General features: G+C 47.0%; 1 protein-coding gene across 3 annotated transcripts in view; it reads left to right on the top strand.

Annotated features, from left to right (window-relative positions):
• Window positions 1–14,513, top strand: part of LOC138566981 (RNA-binding protein 4B-like) — a 115,750-nt gene that overhangs the window by 72,408 nt on the left and 28,829 nt on the right. The gene's annotated exons all lie outside the window — the stretch shown is intronic.

Raw genomic sequence — 14,513 nt, 5'->3', positions numbered from 1 at the left:
TACTAGTTGACCTAGGAGGTGGTGTATGTCCTTTTTCTGTTTTTAAATCCATTTATAAATTGGTGGATCTTTTGCAGCACCCCTATGCTTACGACTCACCCTCTATATACCTACTAAATTCAAGAGACTTCAATTCGGTCTGCTTGCAAAAGCAAACCTCTTTACCTAGTGCAGTCTTCTGCAACATTTTATTGTTGCATATTTTAACTTGCACAACTGTAGATTCAGGCCATTCGCCGCCACATTTCCTCCCGATCTATTCTTTTGCCAGAATTGTTAAGAAGCTATCCCCATAGATGTTGCTAAAAATGCACTGTTGTACTCTGTGTCCGGTCAAATGTTCGAAAAAAAAGGATCGAATGACCTTTTGATTGAAAACAAAAGGACCGAAAAAAGGATCGATTTATTTATATATATTTTTTAGTTTAGCATGTATAAAAAAACTTTTTTATAAAAAAGAAAACTGGGGTGACACCCCCACATTAAAAAAAAAAAAAGAAAAGAAAAGAAAATTCGATCCTTTTTTTCGGTCCTTTTACTGTCGAAAAAAAGGCATTCAAGCCTTTTGTTTTCAAAAACTTTAACCTAGAACCGTTGTACTCCTATGTGGCCCCCCTTTCACCCATACTTGTGGTCCTCAATCCCCGTCTTAGGGGTCTAGTGCATTTTGCACATCATTTTTCAAAACTGAGCTGGGCTGTGTGTTCACACCTGGCCCTCGCATGCTCTTCAACTTCATCCGTCTGCTTTTTTTCTCCACTCCAGACAACACTGTGCAAAGCTAGCAGACCTTTGCAAGTCTGCATGGTTGGCTTCATTTGGGTCCTTTCATTGGCTGTGGGCTTTTGTAGGCAGCCAGCTTTTCGAATGGATTGTGTCCTCCCACATATTCCTCATCTTATGATAATGTATCTGTCCAGCTTCGCTGCTTCAGATTTTTTTTTTTGACAGAAGGCGCTGTATGCAGTGTTGTGGAGTCGATGGCCCTCGTGGGCCTCTGTCGACCGTCAACATCGTCATCCGCATAAATGGTGCATGCAGTGCCCATTGGCTTCCGTTCCGTTTTTACAAGCTTACGCTTTGAGTAATTACAGTGTGCTTCAGTGAGATATTTGTGGGAACATTTCTTCTTCATCAACTCCTTCGACGCCCAATTCGGGTTTTAAAAAAATGCCACAACTGTGGGTTGAAAATATTGATTACGGATCCTCACCGTGTCTGCCTGTGGTGTCTGGGCTCCGGGCACAATACCGACGACTGTGGGTCATGTCAGGCCATGACAGAGAAAGCTCTCGGTGAGCGTAGAGGTAAACTGGCGGTGGGGAGATGAGCATCGAAGTCATCTTCGAAGCAGGAGAAAAAGTCTGCTAAGTCCAGAGACTCTTCCCGGTGCAAAAAGTCAGAGGTCTCGATCGAGGAGTCGATTGCGGCAATCTTTGCCTTCTTCCTCTAAGAAGGCAAAGAGACACCATAGGTCTCCTTCAACCTCAAGTGATTCATTCACAGAGGCAATCAGATGCCCTGCGAAGACCGATTCCCCGTCAAAGTGGGACACATTTGGTACCGAGATGTTGCGAATTTTCGAGAATGCGGCCTCGGCCCCCCTCGAAAACAGCCATTCCCGGTCGCTCCGAATACGGACGACAAAGTGAAGTCGGAGGCTACAACTTTGAAGCCGAGCTTAAAGCCGGCATCGCATAGAGAAAGTTGTCGATCTGACGAAAAGACGTTGAGAGTGTCAATGAGTCGAGAGCCGAGTTCTACTTTGGTTCTGACAAAAAAAAGCACAAAGCGTTGAAGGCCTGTCGGTGTCAGAGCTGTCGACACCGAAGTCAAAATCTACGCCACGTAAACCGGTGCTATTTTCAACGACTACTTCGACATTGTCGAAGCCATTGGTTCAAGACAAGGTTTATAAACCTGTTCCTAAAAAAAAAAAAAGTATTACTTTAAGTCTATGTCTGCAATTTATAAGGGGGACCAACCCTCTGAGGGTTCACCACCTTTTGGTCTGCAGTTTGGCACCTCCAATGTGCCAGAAGAACTTTTTTCAGACAAATTTAGACTGAGAGATTTGTATGATAATCTCCCCTCAGCTAGGGTTTTGGATACCTTGCCAGAACTAGAGTTTGGCAGGCCTGACCACTCCGAACACGCAGACTAATCCTACAGAAAGCTGATGGGAAAGGTCATTGAGTTTATGGGATGGAGTAGGCCTACTTCATCATACAAACAAGATGACATGACGGACATCTTGGACCAGGGTCCAGACCTAATTTTACCATTCCACATGGCCCTGCAGAAAAAGTCTCTGCTAATTGGGAGACCCCAGAAGCTGCAACTGCAGTTAACAAAAACTTTGCAAGGAAGTACAGGCCTTCCAGCAGTGACACAGAATACTTTACCAAGCATCGCACTTCTGAAAGCTTGGTAGTTCAGGCAGCTACGTCAACCAGACAATCGGCTTATCCTTCCACCCCCCCCTGACAGGGATGACAAGAGGGTAGATGCCTGGGCAGGTAAAGTTTTCACTGCAGGCAGTTTGGCCTTAAAATCCACTAATGTGACTTGCACACTGTCTAGATTCACGTTTACCCTGTGGAACTGTTGCTATGGCGGCTGAACACATCCCGGAAGGCGAAGAAAGAGACCGATTCCTGGCGAGCATTAAAGATGGTTGAGGTAATGAGTGAATTAATGTCTCCAGTCAGGTTTGGATACTGCAGACAGCATCAGCAGATCCATGGCTGCTAGCACGGTATTACGTAGATGTGCATGGTTGAGGAAGTCTGGGTTTGTACCAGACGTGCAGGCAAGACTGCTCAACATGCCCTTTGACGGCTCAAGGTTGTTCGGTAGCAAGGCGGATGAAAGTTTGTAAAAACCACAGACCTCAAAGGCGGTGGCTAAATCCCTTAGCGCCGCCATTAGACAACCTCAACAACCCTATTCTGGCTCATCTTCCTGGAGGGGTAAGTCCTTTCGTTTCTACTCAATTGGAAGAGGACAAGCCGGGCAGAGAGGCCAGAGAAGATTCCCTCGTGTTGGACAAGGAAGGGGTGCTAAATCAGCCCAAGCAGCGGCATTCTTACCATCAACCGCTGCTGCTGCCTCTAAGCCACTGTGATGCCTTGACACACAAGACCTCGGTGGGAGGCAGACTTTCTCAGTATCTGAACGAATGGTGGGGCATTACTTCAGATGCATGGGCACTGGAAACGGGAGCCCAAGTCTAGTCTAGTGTTTTCAAAAAAGGCTTCCCATCATCCACTGGGATACAACACTGTCAAAATTCCGGATCTGCTCCTTGTGCAGGAAAATTTGACCCTGCTAGAGAAAGGTGCAATAGAACATGTACCTGTAGCGGAGAGGAACAAGGGTTGGTACTCCCCGTATTTTCTAATCCCCAAAAAGGACGGAGGATTGAGACCCATCTTGGACTTGAGAAATTTGATCAAATTCCTCAGGAAGGACAAGTTCAAGATGGTTACACTTTCTCAGATCCTTCAGGCTCTCCAACTCCAAGACTGGTTGGTATTATTGGACCTTCAGGATGCTTACTTTCATGTGCCAATCCATCTCAAGCACAGAGTACCTGAGGTTCACTGTTGGTGGTTCTCATTATCAGTTTCGAGGTTCTGCCATTTGAGCTGACCTGCAACCCGAGGGTTTTCACCAAGTTGATGGCGGTGATGGCAGCGAGTCTCGGGAGAGGGGTGGTGGGGGGGGATTCACGTCTACCCTTACCTGGATGATTGGCTGATCAGGGCTCGTTCACCCGAGCAAGCCAGGGAACATCTCAGCATAACCTGCCACTTGCCCCACAGACTGGGCTTCTCCCTCAATTACGAGAAGTCCCATATGATACCATCCCAAAGACTTCATTTTATTGGAGCAGTCCTGGATACTTCCTCTGAGAAAGCCTTGCCACCCGAGGTGAGAGCTCAACACATTTTGCAGATGGTAACAAAATTCCAGAATGCTCAGCATCTTCCGGCCTTCGATTTTCTGAGGTTGCTCGGTCTCATGGCATCCTGCATTTTCCTGGTGCCAGAGGCCTGCTTGAGAATGAGATCTCTTCAATGGGCTCTTAAGACTCAATGGTCCCAATTCTCAGAAAAGATGTAGGACCAACTGCACGTTCCGAGCAGACTTGCTCAGGACCTTCTGTGGTGGGCTTGCAAAGACAACATCCTCAAGGGAGAATCTTTTTGGCAACCATGGCTGGAGATAACGGTAGTGACGGGCGGCTAACTCACGGGGTGGGGATCCCACACCAATGATCTGACAATCGGCGGTCGTTGGTCTGCATCTGAGTCCAAACTATACAACCTTTTGGAGCTGAGGGCAATCCGACTAGAGCTGAAGGCCTTTCTACCCTCTGTACGGGAAAAGAATGTCTAATAATGATGGACAATATAGTGGCCATGTACTACCTCAGCAAGAGAGGAGGTGTAGGGTCATTACCACTGTGCAGAGAGACAATGCAGCTCTGGTTCTGGGCAATTCAAGAAGGAATCTCTCTATTGGCAGTTCAGCTAGCGGCAGACGCTATGAGCGGGCAGAGCAGTCTCCCACGTTTAGCTAGCTCAGGAAGTCCTTCAAGAGATCGTCACCCTTTGGAGAACCCCTCAAATGGATCTGTTCGTGACCGTTCTCAACCGGAAGTTTCAACAGTATTGCTCAAGGGAATTTGCCCCAAGAGGAGCTTTAGGAGACACGTTTGTGGTGGACTGGGAGTTTTCAGTCCTGCATGTGTTTCATCCAGTTCCCGTCATTCCTCATGTGATCAGGAGGTTTAGAAAGTTAGGGAAATCCATGATCCCGATTTCTCCGGATTGGTCCAGGAGGAAGTGGGATTCGCGCCTTCTGGACCTGTCCATCAGTCCTCTAATACGTCTTCCACAAAGAGAGAATCTTCACTTGCAAGAGGAAGGTCGGGTTCTCCATCCAGAGGTGAAGACACTCTGCCTTCATGCATGGTTTCTGAAAGGCTGATATATAAGGATTGGGACCTCCTGAATGACATAATGGAGATTTTGCTTTCGGCCAGAAGGCCAGCAACTAAATCTTTGTACCATTGCTGTTGGAATAAGTTCAGCAACTGGTGCCAAGATAAGAATGTGGGTCAATTTCTATGTGACACACCTTTGGTGCTCTCCTTTCTGTTACATTTAGCCAATCTGGGACTCCAGATTGGAACCATTAAGCGCTACCTAGCAGCGCTTTCCAATTTTAAGCGCTCCTCAGAGGAGATTCAAATTTTAAGATTCCTTTGATGGTTCAATTCTTTTGAAGGGCCTTATTAATGTATACCCACCAGTTCCTTTAAATGTACCTGTTTGGGACCTCAATCCACTTTTAACATTTTTAACATCTATTCCCCCTTCACTCATGTAGTTTAAGACCTTTAACATTGAAAACTGTTTTGCTTATTGCAATAACATCAGACCGCAGGGTACGCGAGTTGCAGGCTCTTTCCTGAAAACCCCTTCATACCATATTCTACAAAGACCGTAGTCTCCGACTTCCCCTTGTCACAAAAAATTACCTTACCAAAATTTTACCCACCTCCTCATTCGGGAAAGGAGGAGGAGAGGCTATATAGACTGGACCCAAAAAGGGCTCTGTTTTTATATATCCAGGATGGCTAAATTTCACCAAGTTGATCAACTTTTTATTGGATCTACTGGTCCCAAATTGGGTCTTGCAGTCACCAAACGAACAATATCCAGATGGATTATCCTGGCCATTGGCGAATGCTGTAGACTAGCGGGAAAGGACCCGCCAGAGGACCTAAGGCATGGGTGCACAACATACGGCCCGCGGGCCAGTTGCGGCCCGCCATGCCCTTTTGACCGGCCCGCGAGGCACAAAGACTTTCCTAATGGAGGGCGGCCCGCGCCACCCTCCATTAGGAAAGTCTTTGTTGTCTTCCGGGCCGGTAAAAACACTGGCCCTCATTGGCTCAGCACACACACACGCATCACGTCGCTCCTACGAGCCACGTAATGCGTGTGTGCTGCACCAATGGAGGGCCAGCACTACGGCTGGCGTGGTCCATAAGGCTTGATGCCGGAAGGCATTTCAGCCTTGGACCACGCCAGCCGTAGTACGATTCCAGCGTTCCAGCTTACCTGCCTTCCAGCACGTCTCCGGTAAGTGCTCTGTTTGTGTTTGTGTGTCGGGTTTGTTTTGCTTTATGTTTGTGTATGTTGCGGGGGGGCAGGGGAGTGTGTCGGATGTGTATGAATGTTTGTATTTGAATGTATTTTGTGTGTATGTTGAGATGCGGGGGTGGGGGAGTGTGTCGGATGTGTATGAATGTTTGTATTTGAATGTATTTTGTGTGCATGTTGAGATGCGGGGGTAAGGGGGGTGTCAGATGTGTATAAATGTTTGTATTTGAATGTATTTTGTGTGTATGTTGAGATGCGGGGGTGGGGGGTGTCAGATGTGTATGAATGTTTGTATTTGAATGTATTTTGTGTGTATGTTGAGATGTGGGGGGGTGTGTGAATGTTTGTATTTGAATGTATTTTGTGTGTATGTTGAGATGCGGGGGTGGGGAGGTGTCAGATGTGTATGACTTTTTGTATTTGAATGTATTTTGTGTGTATGTTGAGATGTGGGGGGGTGTGTGAATGTTTGTATTTGAATGTATTTTGTGTGTATGTTGAGATGCGGGGGTGTCAGATGTGTATGAATGTTTGTATTTGAATGTATTTTGTGTGTATGTTGAGATGCGGGGGTGGGGGGGTGTCAGATGTGTATGAATGTTTGTATTTGAATGTATTTTGTGTGTATGTTGAGATGCGAGGGTGGGGGGGTGTCAGATGTGTATGAATGTTTGTATTTGAATGTATTTTGTGTGTATGTTGAGATGCGAGGGTGGGGGGGTGTCAGATGTGTATGAATGTTTGTATTTGAATGTATTTTGTGTGTATGTTGAGATGCGGGGTTGGGGGGGTGTCGGATGTGTATGAATGTTTTTTGATTTGAATGTTTTTTGTGTGCTGAGTTGGGGGGTGGGGGTTCGGGTCTGTATGGGTGCATGTTTGTGTGTGCTGAGTTGGGGGGTGGGGGTTCGGGTCTGTGGGTGCTTGTTTGTTTGTGTGTGTGCTGAGTTGGGGGGGTGGGGGGGTTCGGGTCTGTATGGGTGCATGCTTGTGTGTGTGCTGAGTTGGGGTGGGGGGTTCGGGTCTGTATTGGTGCATGTTTGTGTGTGTGTGCTGAGTTGGGGGGGGTTTGGTTGGGGGTGAGGGGGCCATGGGGTGGGGGGTTTGGTTGGGGGTGAGGAGGACATGGGGCATAGTGTTTGGTTGGGGGGAGGGGGCCATGGGGCATAGTGTTTGGTTGGGGGTGAGGGACATGGGGCATAGTGTTTGGTTGGGGGTGAGGGGGCCATGGGGCATAATGTTTGGTTGGGGTGAGGGGGCCATGGGGCATAGTGTTTGTTTGGGGGTAAGGGGGTCCTTGGGCATAGTGTTTGGTTGAGGGTGAGGGTGCCATGGGGCATAGTGTATCTAGGGTCAATAAAATATATATAAGTTAAACAGCCGAGATACAATAACTAAATAGAAATAAATTATAACAATGGAAAATGATAGTACAAAATGTAAGTTTGAAATGCAAATAAAAATCGTTACCCCTCAAAAACATTATTTTTCCATGTGTTTAGTACAAATTGGGGGTTTAAAAAGCCTCCTGCCCCGCCCACATTTACTTTTCGGCCCACTATAGCCCTCATGTAAGGTACTTTCGGCCCTCTGTCAAAATCAGTTGTGCACCCTTGACCTAAGGGATCATTCCACAAGGGGCATGGCAACCTCTGCGCCTCTTCAAAGGGGTGTCACAGTAAATATTTGTTCAGCGGCCACCTGGTCGTCTATTCATACTTTTGTGAAACACTATTGTCTGGATTCTTCCTCCAGTCAGGAAGGACTTTTTACAAAAGCCGTCCTCCATTCTAATCCATGATTAGATCTAGTTAATTGGTACTCCCACCTCCAAATTATTACTGTTTTGGGAGTCCATAATAAGATGAGGAATACGTGGAGAACACAATCCGTTTTAAGAACATGTAACTTACCCCTGGCAAAGGTCTTTCGATTGGATGTTCCTTCCACGTATTTCTCATCGCCCCTCTTAGCCTACCCCGCCGTACAATTTACGTGTTATTACACTCTATGCTTTCTGAGAGCCTACGGTCTTGGGTACGCCTGGTAATTCCTCTTCGGAGGGGAAAAGAAGAACAGAACTGAAGCCAACGGGCACTGCATGCGCTATTTATGCTCTCAGTGCTGCGATGAATGCTTCCACGGTTTCCCCTTCAATTTGAGATCTCTTACCAAATTTATACAGTTCTAATATAATGCTCACTTTACACTCATAATTCTTGTCAAGTTTCGCTATGCACCTTTCATGTTCGTTGAGATTATATTTTAATCAGGTGGCAGGTCAGGCAGATTATCAAATGTTCCTGTCCCAGGGTGCCTAATGTAAGGAACTCATGGTGGCAACAGTAAAGACAGGTACAAGTTATCACAGTTCAAGGGTGTTTATTAAACTGTAAATGCAGGGTGGAATAAACGCCTAATCTAAACCTAAATCTAAGATGGGAGCAAGCTTCGACCATCAAAGGAAAAATGAGGCAGTCCTTGGTCGACGATTTCTCTGACTGTAGAAGTCCTGGGGAGATAAAACTTGCTGTGGGCTCCTTAAAGGCTTGGCAGATGAGAGTAAGACCCCTGGTGACCTTCTGATGACTTCTAGCAGAAACTGGTGCATAGGTCACTTTTGGTTTCAGATTTACGCGGTTGGCCAATTTACCGTTCTTTGGTGCTGCAGCATGGCCTCTGGACGGCTTCTGGTGACCTGGGTTCGACCACTGGAGTGGACCTCGGACGTCTTTGTTAGATTCTGGTGCCGGGAAACCCACAGGTGGACCTTCCTCTGCACTCAGCGACTCGTGGACTCTCTCCAGCAGCAAAAAGTGGCCAGTGATGATGGCAAGGATGTCCTTTGAAATGTTATTAGGCAGCTTGGAGCTTTCGCAGCGTTGGGTGTCCAGCAGCACTATGCCAGGGTACCCCTTCTTTTGGGCGGTAGACAGCAACAGCTTCAAGTGGTCACGAAACGCATCTCTGGACCCTGGGTGACACCAATGGACTTCAACTCGAGATGTCCCAGCACTCCACTTCAGGACTCGTGAAGACCCCATCTCCGGACGGCAGGCACAAAGGGCTGGATTCCAGAACACTTCGGATGAAGGCAAGTTGCACGATGGTCTCTTGTAGCTTGGGGAGAGGTGCCCTTTGCAGGTCCTCTCTGGATCAGTCCTTGGAAGAACACGGAAGCTTTTGGATTACATGAAGAAAATGCAGCAGAAGACTTTTTTTTTATTTATATTGCGCCGGGAGCTCGCGAGCCTCGGGGCGCGGAGACGAGAACACTAAAGACAGACAAATGGTGAAAGGACGGATAGGACGGGATGACAACATAAGATTACTTTGACTGGGAGTAGAATGGGTGGCGGTTTATTTGAAGAGGTGGGTTTTTACCATTTTGCGAAAGCAGGTATAGTTGGTTTCCAGTCTTAGATGGTCCGGAAGGTTGTTCCAGAGACTGGCAGCAAGAGTCGGAAAGGCTCTGCCTAGGCCGCTTTTGAGTTTGTGTGGGGCCGTTGCAATTTTGCTGAGTTGGGACGATCTCAATGTTCTATTTGGGACATATGGTTTGATCGTCGTTTTTAAGTACGTTGGTGCCTTTCCGTGGATGCATCTGTGAACGATGGTTAAGGTCTTAAAGTGCACCCTATCTTCAATTTTCAGCCAGTGAAGCTCCCTTCTGGAGTTGCTAATATGCTCTGTTCTAGATTTAAGCTTGACAATTCTTACGGCGTTATTCTGTACAACTTGATAGCTTTGTAGGCACCCAGGATTAAGGCATTGCCATAGTCGAGGCGCGACAAGATGGTGGCTCTTGCTATGGTCGTGCAGTTGTCCTCTGATATAAAGGGTCTAACGGCTTTTATTAGTCGGAGGTGGTAGGCACATTTTTTATTTTATGTACTGTGCTTGGGCATCCGCCCCCAAGGATGCTTCCAGCAGCATACCGACGGTTTTAACCTTGCCTAAAACCGGTATGGATGTATCTTTGATCTGGAAGGATGAGAAGGATAGCTTAGCTCGGCCGGAGGATGAGCCAAAAATCATGAGCTCCGTTTTTTTTCCCGTTAAGGCACATCCAGTTGGAGTCCATCCATTGCTCCACGTAGTTATATATCGTGGTAAGTTTCTCGCTGTCTTTCTGATAGTTGCCACTTAGTTCAAATACAAGCTGCGTATCATCAGCATAGTTAGTGAAATAGGTGTTGATATGGTCGAGAACAAGGCATAGGTACCTCAAGTAGAGGTTAAACAGCAGTGGTGACATGCTGGCCCCTTGGGGAACTCCACAAAGGATTTCTTTTTCCAAGGAGAACTTGTCCCCCCAGTGCACCCTGGATATTCTGTTTTTTAGAAAGGACATAATCCAGCTGATGGCTTCATCAGAGCAGTTGGTGGACTTTTTTTAATGCATTCTGGAGTAAGTTGTGGTCGAGGAGGTCGAATGCGGCACTGATGTCAAGTAGGATGAGAAGGCCTGTCTTACCCTTGTCAATAATACCGAGCATTTTGGTCTGAAGGTCTAACATGGCTGTCTCGGTACTGTGGGCAGGGCGGAAGCCGGACTGTTGTGGGTGGAGGGAGTTTGATTCCTCCACATGTGTCTGGAGTTGCATGGACTTCTCCTCCAGCTGGGCTTCAAGGAACAGCGTCTTCTTGCTTAAGCTTTGAATTCAGCTGAAGAAATTGGTGAGTGTGAGGTCCCCTGATATACACATTGGTTCCCATTCACTCAGGCTGAGCCGGGCTCAGTCAACCAATCACACCGAAGAGCATTCATGCAGGCAGCCAGCCAATCAGGCTCGCAGGCATTCAGGCCATTCACTCCACCCAGAAACCCATAACAAAGAATGTGGATTGGGGTAAGCACCCACCCTTTCAGCGCACTACACTGCTTTCGTGTGAGTTTCAGTTAATGCTGTCTCAGTCATTGTGTCACACACAGAAACCAGACACCCATAACACAGAATGTGAGTACACCTCAGAATTCTTTCATACAGGTCCCACCGCTAGGGTGTACCCACAACACACACCCACTGGGAAGGTTCCAGTCAGTCTGACAGGAGGCAGCCCCAGGGCCATGTATGGTATTGCCACCAACAGCCAGTCAGGAGGAAGGGACAGAGTCAGGGCTTCCCAGGACTTTGGGAAACAAGGTAAAAGTCAATAGAAACCAAGAGGCTACAGGGGCCATAATGCCTGCAAGAATCCATCGATTCCTATGGCAGGGCCTGGGAGTCCCAAAAATGGAGGACACTCAGAGCCACTGCCAAGTCTGCATGTAGCTGCCACCAACCCATACCCTGCTCTGTGGGCAACACACAAGTGCCCAAAACACACATTGGGGGTACAAGGGTGTACCCCCACCCATGCGTGCCATAAGGGTATCCGATGGGTGTTGTTCACCAAAAGGAAAACAGGAAAAGCTGCACTGCTAAGGGGTCCAGGCTGGACCTGAGTGGTAAAAAAAACATTGTGAAACACACACAGAGGTGGTAGGACAAGAACTAGGAGGCCATAAGGCATTTACTGCATCACAGATGCCGTTTACAAAGCTCCCACCTGGAGTTCTGTTCGTACCGTCACTCAACACTACTGGGTCAGGCGGTGCTAAAACATTTCTTTGCAGCTCTACCTTCAAATAACCCACCACCTTCTCCAAGTACTACTCGCTAATCTATGCAAAGCATGTGATTCTAAGCCGATCCACAAGCCTCAGAAGGCATACATTACTTACCATAATCTTACTTCTAATGCTTGTATCTGCTTAGATTCACATGCGTGCTCCCCTCTTGGAGTTGAAAGTTCTAGACCAAATCATACATTGCCTATTCTCCACACATACACTTCATACTCCCTCTTGTCAGAAGCAAAGAAATCTGAGGGACCTAGACGCCTGAAGGATCAAGGGTGCAGTAGCCGTCACACTAGGGATGATATTACAAACCCGCTTAGTCGAAGCACCTTTTCGAACTTTGAAAACATGTGCGTTTACCACTAGATGTCGGCCTATGCAAAGCATATGAATCTAAGCAAATGCAAGGATCAGAAATACGATTACTAAGTGATGTATGCCATATGTGGCAAGTAAAGAAAGTAAAACACATACTTCAGCACTTAGTAGCAGGGTCAGTTAGGACACTCTTCACCACTTTACTAAAACGTCGCTCCACTATCTAAGGCAAGGGCCTCCAACCTTTGTTAGTAAGAGCTACTTGCAGTTAATGGCTAATAGGCGGGAGCTAATGGGGTGCTGATAGCCATATGAGAATTTGTACCAAGACTTTTGTGGCCAGTTTATTTGCTAGTTACATAAAAAAGGAATAATCCATACATTTACCGTGATATATATATAACTTCAAAAACCTCTTTATTTCATTTTTTATTAGTAGCTGCCTCCTAAAAATTGGCAAGCATATCCGAATGTAGGAAAGCAATCGAGACATCCAATGTGAAAGCTGAAACTGCATGCTATGCACCAGTGCTCAGTAATCTGGTGTGTAGTTTGAAATCGCAACAGCACTTGGATGCTGTCAGACTGGTTCAAAGTTTTGATTTCAGGAAGTTCGTGTGTCGAAAAGGCAGATTCGCAAAGATCGGCAATCACATTGGCTGATAGTGCAGATAGTCTCATAACCATAGTGTTTGCACCTAAATGCACACCTGAAGTAGCAGACATAAATTCAGGACAGTTTTTAAAATCTCTTGCAACAGACTCGGCCATGGCAGTCACTGTGCCCTTCACAATTGCACCATCTGCAAAAGTACACTTGTTTTTCATCAAATAATTATTAAGTGTGAAGGATACCTCTGTAACAGCATTTGCATTGCGGCATTTAGTTTCCCTACTTTTTAGGATCGCAGATAGCTTCCTTTGGTATAACTATTTTCATAATGTGTGTGTCTTATTGCAAAACACATCCCAACGTAAAGGGGGCTATTAACTCCTTAGCTCCACTCATAAGTGGGCACATGAAGCCTCAGACACACAACTGGTTCAGTGATCCCATTCTCAGCCTTAGGTATCAGAAGAGGTCAGCCGAGCGAGACTGTCATAAAAATCCCATGCCCGCCACGCTGACTTCTTATAAACTCTCCGTCAAAGAGTTCAAGACTGCCATCATTCAGGCTAAATCCTCCTTCTACAACACCGGTATTACTCAGGCCAAATCAAGCGCCAAGGAGCCGTTTTCAATTCTCAGAGAATTTAAGAGGAAACCTGGCTCCCTTGCGGTCCTGATAAAGGATGCCAAGCGGTGCCAGGACATCCATAATTCCTTTGTTGCCAAAGTGGCCTCTCATCAATGATCCATTGATGATATCAGAAATGTCCTCAATACCGGGGACGACGCCACGACTGGGTCCCCCCAGTCTAGCCTACCATCTGACCCTGACAGACCTGTTTTTTCATTTTTCTCCCAGCACTGAGAGTGACATATCTCTGATAACTGCTGGCCTGAAACCCACCTCATGCCAAGGCGACGTCTGCCCTTCAAAACTATTTATAGGCTGCCTTGAAGTCCTGAGTCCCTGGTTAACGAAATTGGTAAATCTCTTTCGCCGAGGGGTCTGTCCTGCTTGCCCTCAAGGAGGCATGGATCAACCCCCTCTTGAAGGAGAACCTTGACCCTACGTCCACTAAGAATTATCATCCCATCACCAATGTGCCGTTCCTCCTCAAAATTCTGGACAGGGTGGCATACCTTCAATTCCAGAGGTTTGAGGAAAATAACATTCTTGGAGAGTGGCAGTCTGGTTTCAGAGCCAGGCATGGCACTGAGACCGCCATGCTGGATCTTAAGGCAAGCCTGTCTGAAATTGTTGACCAAGGCCAGCCTGCCCTCCTGATGCTTATTCGACCTGTTCGACACGCATTCGATCTGGTAGATCACGCTTTACTGGTGGACAGGTTGGAATCACTGGTGGGCTTCTCTGGGTTAGCCGTACAATGGGTAGCCTCTTTTCTTGGTCCCCGCAATGGCAGAGTTGCCGCTGACGGGGGCATGCTCCGCATGTGCACTCATTACTTGCGGAGTCCCTCAGGGATTGTGTATCTCTCCATCTCTATTCAATATTTATATTCTTCCACTCTTGAGACTTCTTGACGGCCTGGGTGTCCTCTATACCAATTATGCAGATGACACCCAGGTTGTCATGAACCACTCGGGTATGCATGTACTTGATTCTGTGCGCATCAATGCCATCTATCCTCTCATTCGGGCTTGGATGGCAGCTAATTCCCTGGCTCTTAACTCGGATAAAACAGAGCTTTTGATTGTGGCCTCTGGCCCACAACTCAAAAAAACTGTCCTCTGAGTATAAACGTTTCACCATTGCCAACAG

Source organism: Ambystoma mexicanum, chromosome 2p (genome assembly GCF_040938575.1).
Source record: "Ambystoma mexicanum isolate Mex_15411 chromosome 2p, UKY_AmexF1_1, whole genome shotgun sequence".
NCBI classification, from domain to species: Eukaryota; Metazoa; Chordata; class Amphibia; order Caudata; family Ambystomatidae; genus Ambystoma; species Ambystoma mexicanum.
The sequence above is the reverse complement of the archived record's forward strand: the minus strand, read 5'-3'. Positions and strand labels throughout refer to the sequence as shown.